Source organism: Pleurodeles waltl, chromosome 8, assembly GCF_031143425.1.
Source record: "Pleurodeles waltl isolate 20211129_DDA chromosome 8, aPleWal1.hap1.20221129, whole genome shotgun sequence".
In the NCBI taxonomy this organism is placed as follows: domain Eukaryota; kingdom Metazoa; phylum Chordata; class Amphibia; order Caudata; family Salamandridae; genus Pleurodeles; species Pleurodeles waltl.
In genome coordinates, this window is record NC_090447.1 from 635,580,483 (window position 1) to 635,594,792 (window position 14,310).

General features: G+C 50.1%; 1 protein-coding gene across 1 annotated transcript in view; it reads left to right on the top strand.

The window, feature by feature from the left end:
• The window catches only part of PHEX (phosphate regulating endopeptidase X-linked), a 1,559,577-nt gene that overhangs the window by 652,480 nt on the left and 892,787 nt on the right, over window positions 1-14,310 (top strand). The gene's annotated exons all lie outside the window — the stretch shown is intronic.

The window sequence follows — 14,310 nt, forward strand, 5'->3', positions numbered from 1 at the left end:
ACAAAGAAAGAGTGATACATTTGGGGTTTATGTGATGAAAATAGAGGCAAATATTTGACTCTTCCATATCCTGAAGAAAAACAACATCACTCCGAGATCAGCAATCACCCTTTTATTGGATGGTCAAAGCAACATGTTTCAGCTGCACAGAAGCCCTTGTAAAAGCCATACATATGTGAGTTTGTATGCATATGTGTATATGTGTGTGTATGTATATATGTGTGTGTGTGTGTGTGTGTGTGTGTTATGCAGAGTGAAGTTACAGTTTAATTACACTTTCCTTTGAATTGCATTTTTTGATCTGCCTATAATTTTTTTTTAAACAAAGTTTTATTAGGGCGGTTCAGCATATAAAAGTAAAGAAATAATGACATGGCTGTCAAAATTAAAATCACTGCACAGTGAAAACATTTTTTCAATTTAAGGGACACCAGTAGAACATAATAAAATATTTTTTAATTGTACAGAACTAGAACATGCCGTAAGCAAATGGTGATGGGATCAGAAGCAGCTCCTTCATTAGGGTGGAAGACTGTCACCCAACTACGCAACTAACAAAACACCCCCAAAAAAACCAAGAAATGAAAAATAAAAATGATAATAAAGTTAATTTACTGTCATTTTATTTTCCACCAACCTGCCCCGAACCGAGTGTCAGGACTGGGAGGGGCCATTACTGCAGCAGGGAGGAGTGGTGTGCTGTGCACTTAGTTTTAAAGTGCTCACGTCTGTTTGGCCGGCTGTTTTAAGAAGGCCAGCCAGACATGCACATTTTAAACCTGTCTAACCCAGCTGTCTTAGACAGCTAGGTTAGAGAAATCACAGGCCTCCAGTGTCCTTGAGAGCGCTGAGTGAGGCCACTCCCTCTAATCCTGGTGCTTTTCTCATGCTGTCTACCAGGATGAGAGCAGCACCAGGACTGGTTAGGGGAGTTGGCTGGAGCCTCTGCTGGAGCCTGGAGGAGAGAGAGAAGAAGAACATGGACCAGAGTGAGTAGGAGATGGGATGCGTTGTGCAGCAAGCAACGTGTCTATTTCTTTTTATTTATAGTCGCCACTCACCTTACATGCATGCATCTACCCACCTACCACCCATTTACCCACCCCACCATTCTTTGTAGTTGCCAGCCGCCGCTGGAAGTGATGTAGAGATTGAGCCACAGAGAAGGAAAGTATAGAGAGAAAGTAGGAGAAGGGGGGAAAAGGGGAAGAAAGTAAGGTTGGATAAAAATATACACTGTAAGAGAAAGAAAAAAACAAAGCCTTTATGCTGTGTGGGGGTTCTGTTCAAGGAGGCTTAACTTTTTCCAAATACAAATTCAGTTTAGAGCATAATAATATATAGCCCTTAATAGATGAGATGATTTGTTGCACTTGTGTAAGCTGTTGTCCGTGCTTTTTGTAAAACTTACCCAAGCCCACCAAATATGATGAAATGTTGTGGTAGGTTTCCAGTTTGATAGGATGGTTTTTACACCAATAGAGAGCAAAATATCTATCAGGAAGCGGTCTCAGGTGGTTAGGGAATTTAAGAGTGGGTCATTTGAGAAAGCCAGGATTCCTAGGGAAATAATTATGGTTTAGAGTAAGTTTGATTTTTTAAATGTTATAGAGCATCTCCTCGATCTTTCTGTTTTCGTGTACCCAGATTTGACTTTGGCATGGGCACACAATCTGGAACCAGTTATGGCCCATTTAAGGGAAGATAAATGGGTCTGATCAGTATTGCGCTTGTCCTTAACCCGTCGATTTGCAATTTGTTTTCAAAATTGTGTCCCTGCCCTGGTTTTTTCATTAACTGCAGAATTTCCCGTACCCCCTCCCCCAACAATGGTGCCACAATCTGAATTCAATTATTAATAATTTACTTTGGGCAGGTGGGATGCCCCGCATTGCCCTTGGTAAGTGTTTTCAGTCTGCATATTGCGGGGGTATCTCAGTGGCAGTCACTGAGGCCCTCTTTACGACCCTGGCGGTGGGTGATAAAGTGGCGGTAATACCACCAACAGGCTGGCGGTAAATACCACCAAATTATGACCATGGCAGTGATATCTATGATAGACAGCCAATGTACCACACCAACCACCAGGGCGGAAACAACAGTCATCACTGTGGTAGCCACCTTCAGCCAGGCGGAAGACAAAGTACCGCCCACCATATTAAGACACATCACTCCACCACCTTTTAAGGGGCGGTACCAACGCCATCAAAAGCCTGGTAGAAACACATCACAGAAGAGAAAGGACTCACCTTTGTAGACACAGGGAAGAACCACGCCGCAATGGAACCCAAACTGCATGTTTTCCCGATGATCTTCTACGTTATGCTCCACCTGGAACACCAACACCGGCGAAGCCGCCTAGCACACAAGGGAGGGGTGGAGGAAAAAGAGAGTGACACACACACGCACAACACACACCCGACACACACACACCATACACACAACCATATGCATATCCAAAACAATTTGACCACGAAAATCCGTAGAATAATGCAAAGGCAACAGGAATTTATGAAAATTATTTCAATCAGCCCAACAATAAAATTAACAATCTGATGTACACATTAAACAGATCTGTACATGTGTATAAAAAACGGACACTACCCAGTCCATAGTTCACAGAGCCCACATGGCCACAGGGCAAAGTCCAAGGCCCCACTCAAATTCTGCTCCAATACGGAGAGAACACTGCAGGGGCATCAGCTGACAAATAGGCAGGCACCTCGTTGGGTGCAGCTCAGCCGGATGCGGAAACAAAACCACTGGTTCTGGAGGGAGCAACATGCCCTGTGCTTGGTCCTGGGGAGTGCAAGGCAACAGTCTTTGGAGTGGGTGTCTTGCCCACTGGTTCTGGAGGGGGCAACATGCTCTGTGCTTGGTCCTAGGGAGTGCAAGGTCACAGTCTCAAAAGTGGGTTTCTTGCCCACTGGTACTGGAGGGGGCAACATGCCCTGAGCTTGGTCCTGGGGAGTGCAAGGCCACACTCTCTCAAGTGGGTGACTTGCCCACTGCTTCTGGAAGGGGCAGGCCTCACAGCAGCCCTTGGAGGCTGGACTATATGGCATCCGCACGTGGTGAGGGCTGCACTGTGTTGGTGGTTGTGGAGGCTCCTGCTCAGCCTCTGCACCCTCTGATGGCTGCGCTGTGTTGGTGGTTGTGGGAGGCTCCTGCTCAGCCCCTGCACCCTCCGATGGCTGCACTGTCGCAGTGGTTGTGGGATGCTCCTGCTCAGCCCCTGCACCCTCCGATGGCTGCACTGTGGCAGTGGTTGTGAGAGGCTGCTGCTCAGCCACTGCACCCTCCGATGGCTGCACTGTGTTGGTGGTTGTGGGAGGCTCCTGCTCAGCCCCTGCACCCTCCGATGGCTGCACTGTGGTGGTGGTTGTGGGAGGCTCCTGCTCAGCCCCTGCACTCTCTGATGGCTGCACAACCACGGCTGGCAGTGGGGACTCTGTGACAGCTGCTGGTGGTGGCAGTGGTTGGCTGGCAGCTTCTGCTGGCGTAGATTGCCTCCTCTCCTCCTGCTCATGGGTTTGGGATCCCTTACCCTCCCTGGCACTGGTGGATGGGTTATTCCCCCCTCTGCCTGCTGGCGCAGGCTCCTTCCCCTTCTCTGCAGCTGGTGGAGGCTCCTTCCCCTTCTTCCCAGCTGGTGAAGGCTCCTTCCCCTTCTTTGCAGCTGCTGCAGGCTCCTTTCCCTTCTTTGCAGCTGGTGCAGTCTCCTTCCCTTTCTTTGCAGCTGGTGCAGGCTCCTTCCCCTACTTTCCAGCTGGTGCAGGCTCATTCCCCTTCTTCACAGCTGCTGCAGGCTCTTTCCCCTTCAGTATTGTTGGCCTGAAATCCTTTCCCCCATGAGTAGGTGGTGCTACCACTGGCCCGTGGAATGTTTGGCTGAGGTGCTTGGCTGGGTTCTTGCTACCCTGGCCATACGTGCAGGATGGGGGGGTGGAGGGGTAGGGAAGATGTCAATCTGGGAAAGGAAAAGCTTTCTAGGGACGTTGGGGTGGGAAGAGGGAGGAGCAATGGAAGTGGAGGATGAAGGAGTGGTTGTTGGAGGTGTTTGTTTTCTGGATTTGGGTGTAGGTGCACGGGCTGTATGCTGTTGTGAGGTGGATGGCTGTTAGGTATCTGAGTGCTTGCATTTGTGTGCTTTAGGAGGGGGGACAGACACAGGGGACGTGTGCATGGACGTTGTGGAGGTGTCTGCCAGTGAGGTGTGTGTTCTGCTTGGTGTGGTGATGATGCTGGTGATGGATATCGATGTAGTGCATGCAGGTGTGAGTGTGGACGTAACTGGGTGGGAGGTGGAGGAGGAGGAGGGGGAGACAGCGAAGATAGTGGATGTTGTTGTATCTGCAACTGAATGGTGTTTGTGTGAGTGCCTGTGGGATGAAGTGTGGTGCTTGTGTTTGCCTGTGACACTCTTGGGTGTGTGCATGCTCGTCCGGCTGTTTGCTTGGGATGGGTTGGGGTTGAGGTGAATGGGACTGGGAAGTGGAAGTTGGAGGGGGACGGTTGAAACAGGGACAATGGCTGCCATCAGAGAGGAGGCCAGAGCCTCGATCGGTCTCTGTCGGGGTGCCAGTCCACAGTGAATGCCCTTCAGGAGTGCATTAGATTGCTGCATCTGGGCTGCCAGCCCCTGGATGGCATTCACAATGATTGTTTGCCCTACAGAGATGGATCTCAGGAGGTCAATAGCCTTCTCACTCAGGGCAGCAATGCTCACTGGGGCAGGGCCTGAGGAACCTGGGGCGAAGGAGATGCCCACCCTCCTGGGTGAGCGGGCACGGGCAACTCGCTGAGGGGCTACTCGTAGTGCGGTGCTGGTATGGGGGATGGCGGCTGTACCTGCAGCTGGGGTGGTCACAGAGGTGTCACCACCACCAGGAAGCTCCCATCGGAGGAGGTATCAGAGTCTGTATTGTCCCCTCCAGTCTCCGCCATGGTGCTCCCCTCGCCTTCCGTCCCACTGGTGCCCTCAGCATCGGTGGGCTCTGCCTTCAGGGTCCTGTGGTATGCAGCTCCCTCTGTCGACGGTGCCTCTGCTTCTGTGCCAGATGATGCTAATGCACATAAGGACAGGATGACAAAACAAGAAAGGGGGGGATAGAGACAAAGGATACACTGTGTCAATGACTGCACCAACACCACTGTTGGCGTACACAGCACCCTCACATACAGGCCTACGCACTATGGATGGCACTACCAGTGAAATGGCTACTCAACAAGGAATGAGCAGGGGTACACACCGCCAACTGCAGCACACCTGGGACCCACGCAGCCCTGACCAGTAGTGAATACTAACAAGTTATGTAAGCAGTATTTCACAATCAGACCCTTATCCAAAAGAGGACCTACGCTACTATGTCTGGCCTGGCCTAGGGGCACCCACTGACACACAACCACCACCCGAATACCACCCCTTCAGCAGTGAGTTTCAATGATAGCCACTGTACTCACCCCCTTGTGGCTGCTGTGATGCCCTCAAGCACCCATCCAGCTCAGTGTAGGCCACCGCCAGTATGCGGGTCATCAGGGGTGTCAGGGTCCGACGGGCACCCCTTCCTCATTGGAAGGCCATCCCCAGTTGGGCCTCTGCGGCCTTTCGTGCCCAGCGTCTCAGGTCCTCCCACCGTATCTGACAGTGGGTGCTCTGCCTGCCATAGACCCCCAGGGACCGCACGTCCTTTGCGATGGTATGCCATATCCCCTACTTTTGATGGGCGCTGACCTGCAGAGGCGATACAGACAGGAGAACACCATTAGACAAACTGTCCAGCCAGTCACATAAATGGCCCACCATATCCGTTTCCATCACCATTGGTACACACATAGCCCAGCCCACAACATGTACACTGCCAAGAGGACATCCACCCACCCCCCTTACACGAGGGCTTCACATACAACTCCATGCATTCATTGCACATGCATCATGCCCACAGTGTACTCACCTGTTGGTCTGGAGGCCCATACAGCAGTCCGTACTGGGGTAGGACCCCCATCCACCAGTCATTCCAACTCCTCAGAAGTGAAGGCTGGGGCCCTTTCCCTGGTCATATGGGTCATGGTAGGTTTCAGACACAGGTCACAGCAGCACATGCAGTGTAGGTCCTCTCCTATGGAAGGTCAGGAAACAAGTGAGGAATATGATAGAAAATGGCGGTCACGTCTGTGGCGGTGCATACCGTCACCGCCGGCGTAGATCACTATTGGCCACTGTGCCCCACAGGGCCCAATTATAACCAATGAGGAATTGCATGGTGGTTCACGACCGCCTACCACCATGGCGCACAACGTCAGCAGCATTACCTCACTTCCACCTGTCCCTCCACACAGGACAGGTGGACGCCATTTCAGGGGGGGTGAACAGGCCTATCGATTAATGCTGCTTCACAGGATAAATAGGCACATACTTCACAAATTACACTGTCCCAGAACATGTTTGCACATTGCAGACTGCTGTTGTGGCTCCATTGTTCAGTTTGTGACAGCCTACTCACTCTTTTGTCACTTAGATACCTACCGCTGCAGATGAATAGGAGATGGAGTCATACCCCCGTATACAGACCCCTGGTGGACTTGGCTACACTGGAGGACAGGCACATAATACTCTCCTATAGACTGGACAGAGCCACAGTCACAGAGCTGTGTGCCCAATTGGAGCCTGACCTCATAGCTGCTATCCGTCACTCCACTGGGATTCCCCCTCTTGTGCAAGTGCTATCAGTTCTCCATTTCCTTGCAACTGGTTCTTTCCAAGTGACAGTGGGCTTGGCAGCAGGAATTTCGCAGCCAATGTTCTCAAATGTGCTAACAAGAGTGTTGTGTGCCCTGATAGAACACATGTGCAGCTACATTGTATTCCCTCAGGTTGAGGATTTGGCCACAGTAAAGGCCGGATTCTATGCAATGGGACATATCCCCAATATAATTGGTACAATTGATGGAACATATATAGCATTTGTGCCCCCACACCAGAATGAACTGGTGTTCAGGAATCGTAAGAGTTTCCACTCTATGATTGTGCAGTTGTGAGCTTGGTGGACCAGCACATCTCCCACATCAATGCTAAGTATCCTGGGTCGGTGCATGATGCCTTTGTCCTGAGGAATAGCAGCATCCCAAATGTGATGGCCCAACTACAGAGGCACAGGATGTGGCTAATATGTGAGCCCCGGTTCCCACCCAGTATATGTTGGTGTATGCCTATGGTGTGGGCCATATAGGATAGTGTGTGGCTAAATGTTGTCCCTCAATATTTGCAGGTGACTCTGGTTACCCAAACCTATTATGGCTGCTGACCCCTGTGAGGAATGCCAGGACAAGGGCAGAAGAACATTATAATGAGGCACATGGGTGAACCTGAAGGCCAGGTTCCGGTGCCTCCATCTAACCGGTGGATCCCTGTGCTACTCACCCAAGAAGGTCTGTTAGATAGTAGTGGCATGCTGCATGTTGCACAACCTGGCCCTCAGACGCCATGTGCCTTTACTGCAGGAGGAGGAGACTGGAGATGCCCCTGTGGCAGCAGTGGACTCTGTGCACAGTGAGGATGAGGAGGCAGAGGATGAGGATGTGGACAACAGAACATCTGTGATACTTCCAATGACACACAGGTGAGACTGTGCAACTTTACATTTCTATATCTTTGGTTGTATTCTGTATGGCATTGGCATGCTGGCATTTCCCACTTCTTTGCCCACTTACTGTTACCTCTGGATATTCATTTTGCGGATGTCGGCGATTTGACAAATTCTCCTGATGTGATCACAACAGCCACCTACAGGTCATTAATTCTAAGCTCATTCTATGTACAGTTCATGCACAATGGTTGTAGCTGTTTCAATCAATACATATTTGTAATGCATGAAATACTCATAGTCAAGTTTTATTTAAGGGTATTTATTGTAGTGCTAATATATAGAGGGGAAAGTGCAATGGGATGGGTGATGACGGAGGAAAGTCCAGGATATTGTTCCAGTCTGTTTGTAGCACAGGTGCATTGTCTATGGGGAGATAGGAAGGGGAGCAATGGCAGTTCAAGGTGGACAAGGTGACTGAGTGGGACACAAGGGGGACAATCAGGAGAGTCTCATTTTCCTGGCGGTGGTCTTGGCAAGTGTTTCTGGCTTCTGTCTGGTTCGCAGGGAACTTTTGCAGGGTGGTTCACCTTCTGCAGGGGGAGGGGTGCTGGTGGTCTTTTGGTCTTGTGGCGGGGCCTCCTGGCCACTAGCAGCAGCGGAAGTGGAAGGCTGTTCAGATGACTGCCTAGTGGCAGGGGCCCGGTGGTGTGACACTGCCTCCCTCATGATGTTGGCCATGTCTGCTAGCACCCTTGTTATGGAGATCAGGGTGTTGTTGATGGTCTGCAAGTCCACCCTGATCCCCTGATACTGTCCCTCCTGCAGCCGCCTGTTCGCGTGCACGTTGTCTAGGATCTGGCCATCGTGTCCTGGGAATGTTGGTAGGCTCCCAGGATCTCAGAGAGTGCCTCCTGGAGAGTTAATTCCCTGGTCCTGTACTCCTTCTGGTGCACAGCAGTCTTCCCAGTTTCCCTGTTGGCCTGTGCCTCTGTCCCCTGAACGGTGTGCCCACTGCCACTGTCCCCATGTCCCTGATTGTCTTGTGTGTGAGGTGTGGCCTGGGGTCCCTGTACTTGTGGGCACAATGCTGATTGACGTGTCCTGGGGACAGAGGTGTGGGTATTCTGGGTGGGTGCTGTGGTGTTGGTTCCTGATGGGGGAGGCTCTGTGGTGGTCTGTGACTGGGCTTGGGTGACTGACTGTCCAATGGTCCCTGATGGGCCAGGTAGATCGTCCAGATCCTGAAGTTCAGAGTTACTGTCATCACTGTGGGCCTCTTCTGTTGGGGAACTGGATAGTGATGGCACCTCCTCTCCAGTGACATTGGCTGGGGTACCTGTGGGGATGTAAATGATGTATTATGCTTCATGTGTATGACATTTGTAGATCCCTGGCTTCCCCTCTATGGTTGGTGTTGTCCTGCCAGCTTTTGCTTGTGTAGGTTGGTGTATGGTGGGATTGTTAGTTTCCCTATGCTGTACATGCTTTAGTGATGAGTGTCCATGCAGGGCTGTGAGGGGTGTCCGTGCATTGGTACAGCATGCAGGGCTTGGCATTGGAATTAGTGTGATGTGATGGTGGAATGTGTTGGATGGAGTGGGGTGATGGGTGTGAGGGGGTGTGATGGCATGCAGGTATGGGAGGTGATAATTGTTGAAAGTTGACTTACCAGAGTCCAGTCCTCCGCCAACTCCGTCCAGGCCCTCAGGATGCAGTATTGCCAAGACTTGCTCCTCCTATGCTGTGAGTTGTGGGGGAGGAGGTGGGGTCCACCACCAGTCCTCTGTACAGCAAGCTGGTGTCTTGCTGCTATGGAACGTAACTCCCCTGTAGGTCTTACCACCTCTTCCTGATGTCATCCTTTGTTCTGGGGTGCTGTCACACGGCGTTGACCCTGTCCACGATTCAGCGCCATAGCTCCATCTTCCTTGCTATTGACATCTGCTGCACCTGTGCTCCAAACAGCTGTGGCTCTACCCTATTTCCTCCACCATGACCCTTAACTCCTCCTTTGTGAAACGGGGTGCCATTGTGGTGCCATGGGTGTTATGTGATGTGTGTTGGTGAGGGTGTGTTGGGTAATATGTTGGGGTGTGTGATGTGGAGTGCGTGAGGGGTGTATGGGTGTGAGTGGTGTCTGGGTCTAGTTGTCGCAGTGGTCTTGGTGTCTGTCTCGTGCAAATGATTTGTATTCGTAAAGGGTTGTGAGTAATGTGGGTGTGTGTTTTGTAGTGGTGTGGTTGTGTGGGTGTAGTGTGTGTATGGGTGTCAGGCTAGTGTTGTTTGAATTGGCCAATGTGGTGTTGTTTTGTCTGTGGGTGTCCATTGTGAACGCAGCAGTATGTACCGCCAATGGTTTACCGCAGTTGAATGTCCACCGTGGTGATTCGTGGGTCATAAAGTGATGGGCGTTGTTCTGTTGGCGTAACGGTGTGGGTTTTGAGACCGCCAGTTTATCACTGACCTTTGGTCTGGCAGATTTGTGTATGTGCCTGTATTCTGTCAGATTGGTGTGTGTGTATGCCCTAATATGGTGAACGGATATCCGCCGCAGTGGCCGTAAATTGGCGGCCGTCAGTGTGGTGGTGAGCGGGATTTACAGCCAGTGTCATAATGAGGGCCTGAGTCAGATCATTAGGCATCACATCTTTTGATCAATAATGATTGGTGGCACAATACCCAGGGCGACCCTTCAAATTCATCTGCAAATGGGCGATGGGAGATAATCTCCTCATTTCCTACCTATGGGGTGGGGACCACTGTGGTGGCCTGCCTCCGGTGTTTTGACTAAAGGGAGGCACATACTCTGCTGAATGGGGTGGCTGGGGAGGCTGACACAGTGGACTCCATTGTGGCGGGCTGCCTCTTGCCGCAGGTGACTGTGTTGGAGTGGTTCAGGGAATGGGATCTAATTGGGATCTCCACTCTGGGTGATGTGATGAGGCATAAAGTCATTTAGGGCCTTGCAGGCAGAATACCAACTCTATCATAGCCAACTATTTTGATACTTATAGCTGCGACTTGCATTAACTTCATTCATTGAAGACCTACCTAACGTTACCAAATTTATTCCGTTTATAAGGTAAGCTCTTCCTTCGTGATCTGGGCAACCACAAGATTGCAAAAATTTATCAGAGGCTCATTTCCAACTGTTCGGAGACGTTCACTGCTCTCCAACAGGCATGGGAGGCAGACGTAGGGGCTTTGCACGATGAGGACTGGACAGTGGTTGTGGGTGCACCCAGGGCTGCAGCCATTGCAGCCAGACTTTAGCTGATTCAGCTCAGGTTTCTTTAGAAGGTATATTTTACCCACCATCAGCTCTGGTGAATGGGTGTGATTGCCTTCCTGTCATGTCTTCATTGTAATGCAGAAGGTGCCACTTTTTGACATACAGTGTGGAACTGCTTGGCTCTCTATTCTGGCATGGAGTGACATTTTGTCTGGGTAGGGTTTTGCACTGAATGATTCTGATGGACCCGAAGCTCACACACCTTCACATCAAAGACACGCTGGACGGTAGTCGCTACAAGCAGTTCCTGGGCTTGATCCTAGTGAAGCAAGATGTAGCAAGATGGTTGAAGGCTGCAGCCCCCGTCACTGGCAATGTGGAAAAATGGTCTAGATTACTGCATGAGATTGGAGGTGGCAGTGTACAAATCCATGTCCTGTCCACAAAAACACCCCAAGATATGGCCTGCATGGGCAGAATACAGAGTCAGTGCTAGGTCCCACATGTTATAAAGGCAAACAATGGACAATGAAATCCGCCTGCTTACGGATAGGGTGGATTGGATGGGAGTGGACCTCGGGATTTAGTGGCCGGCACTCTTTACACCATATTGCAAGAACATGGTTTTGGGAGGTGGTGGGGCGGAATCTGCAGGTTTGTTCTTTTGATACTTGTTCCTTATTTGTTGGCCTCATGAGCCGTATACGCCTTGTAAAAAGAATAAAACGTGTTCTAAGAAAAGAATTAAGCCACTGTAGTGCGATATCCATGCTGTTGGAGAGATCATTTTTTCCCTTCACTGGGGAATCCAGCAGGTGAGGGTCAGATCTGGAGTACTTGTGCTCTGTCAGTTCCTTGGTACCTTTATGCTCCCCTTGTGACCCTTCTCTTTTGTGTCTGCCATGGCTTAAAACACCTAAAGAGTTTGTTCAGTTGTAGAAGTCATTATGGCGTAGTCCAATTGAAAAAGTGCCACTTAATGTTGATCGTGGTGGTCAGGTGGGAAGACATGGCCTGTGATATGGCAGATATGAATAGGCAGCACCGCACAGAGGGGAGTAACCGTCGTACTGGCAGATGGGCCATGGAAAACAACTTTTGGGTGTGTATAGTATGTCTAGTCACCACCAAATGAGTTGCTAGATCTGCTTAATTACATTGAAAACCCTGAGGTGGGAGAGGTTTAGGAGTCTTGAGGGGTTAAAATGAACCCCCAGGAGGACCGCCCAGTTAGGTAGGTAGTGGTCAAATCTAAAGCAAGTGGAGAAAGGCTTCAGGAAACCATTAAGCGCTTTATGTACCTGTCCAGTGTGACAGGAGTTAGGTATAACTACAAAGTATGTAGGCAGTGCAGAGGCCAGAACGAATAGAGTGTGTTTTAAAGAAAGCAGGCGGCACTCCTCATGTATTGTCGAGTGCCAGCAAATAGAAAGCGGATCTAGAGGAGGGTTCAGAATAGCCCTCATGTCGCCTGTGTATGTACAGTACTGTGGTTATTGTGGCAAGGCTGCTAGTGTGTCAGCTAGTGATGCGGCACTCCTTGGTCACCAGCGCCATTTTAATTCCTCCTCTGTTTCCCGCATTAGGTCAGGTAGACAGAGAAAAAGACTGCTTAGCACCCCTGCAGGCATATGTTTGCATCCTTTGTATCCCCAGGGAGCCTGTCAGTCAGGCAAGTCAGTCCATTTGGTCCAGTGCCCCCTTCAGTCAGCATATATAGTGGTTATTGAGAACTTATGACCGGTGTGCTGTTCTGAAATAAAATGTAATGCACACTGTTTTAGAGCATGCTGGCTGGACCCACCCGCTAATAATGACAAAGACCTCAGTGTACTGTCAGCGGCCGGACGTGACTAACTAGCCATGCCCTGCACTCCTTTATTAGCCAGCTGGCATACGCTGGAATGAACCATTAGAGAACACGTAAGCGGGGTTCTCCACTGAGACCACCCTGCAACAATTCATCATTGGTATACTACATTCCTCCCCATTTTCAATAAACAAAACAACACAAACAACAACACATTGGGACAAACTTAGCTTCTCTTGTGAACGGTGCAGCTCACTGTGCCTACTGGGTGTTCATGTCAGAAACTCTGCCAAATGTGAGGACGGAGCCGGGTTGCGTGTCAGACGGTATTTGAGATGGACATCACATCCATCAGCTTGTCTGTTTGCACAATCTTACTCCAGCTGCGTCACTTAAGTCCCTTGATTTGGATTGGGAGACACAGGCGGGCGTCTTGGGGAGGCTGAAACCTGCATCTCTATTCCTGGCCTCTAGGCGTCCGGTCGGTGTGTCAAGCTTGATGTCTCAAACAACAAGTCCTGGCCTTCATCATGGGTTAATTGGTCATCTACATCACCTCTCACTTCCTGAAAATCAACACATTCTTGGTGACTATCTTATCTGCCTTAAGGGCAGTTATCAAGGTGCAGTAACTTTTAATCACCTTCTACTGTCTCTTCTCAAATGGCTGTCTGAATTTGCTGCCTAGATATCTGTCTTTGACAAAAACCCAGTATCCTGGTTAAATCGGACTATGACGAGCTTGCTATATGGTACTGGCCCGTTGGTTGGCTCCCACCCTTTGGCGAAGTTTTTTGGAATCATCATTAGAGGCCGAAGACCAGCTGGGGTGGTGAGGAATAATAACTATCTGCTCCATACTGGCATGTCCTGGGGCTCGACCAGTTGTCGAGTGAGGCATCTCGCAATATTCTCGTAGCTCGCTCCACCACTTGTCAGCATGGGCAATGCAAATTACTTTGTTGAGGGTCCTCATGAACTGCTCCACCTCTCCATTTGCTTGAGTTCATCTCGGGGTCACCTTCCTGTTCTGAATACCCCATGACTGTAACTATTCTTTGAATTCTTGCCCGTGGAATGGGGGACCATTGTCAGTCCTTATGCTATGCATAATGCCATGCATGGCAATCACCTTCTCCAGTTTTGTGATTATGTCAGTGGCAGACTGGAATCCTACAACCTCCTCCTCTGGGTAACCTCCTCAGGATACTTGGTTTAGTCATCGATGATGACTAGAACATGGCTTCCCCCCGGGAGATGTCCAAAATCAATGCTGGCTGACTCACAGGGTTGATGTAGGCCTTCGCCCGTGATGACCGGGTGGGGGGCTCAGGAGGGCCGGCTACTTGACACCAGTGACATGATCGAATGGCTTGTTCTACCATGGCGTCCATACCGGGAAACCAAACCTTCATGTGGAGCTGATTCCTAGTTTTTGTGGTCCCTTGGTGTCCGTGATGGGCTAGTTGGATTGCACATTACGTGAGACTAGCAGGGATGACTGGGTGAGGTCCTTGCAAACATCATCCACTAGCATCTGTTGAAAGTTCATGCTGAATATGTAGCAGGAATTCTAAGGTCTTCTTGGCCTCCATACTTCTTTGCAGGAGTTGTGCCTTTATAGTGCAGCAGTTGTTTGACTGAAGTGTGGCCAGGAAATGTTGTAGGCACTCATTTTCTTT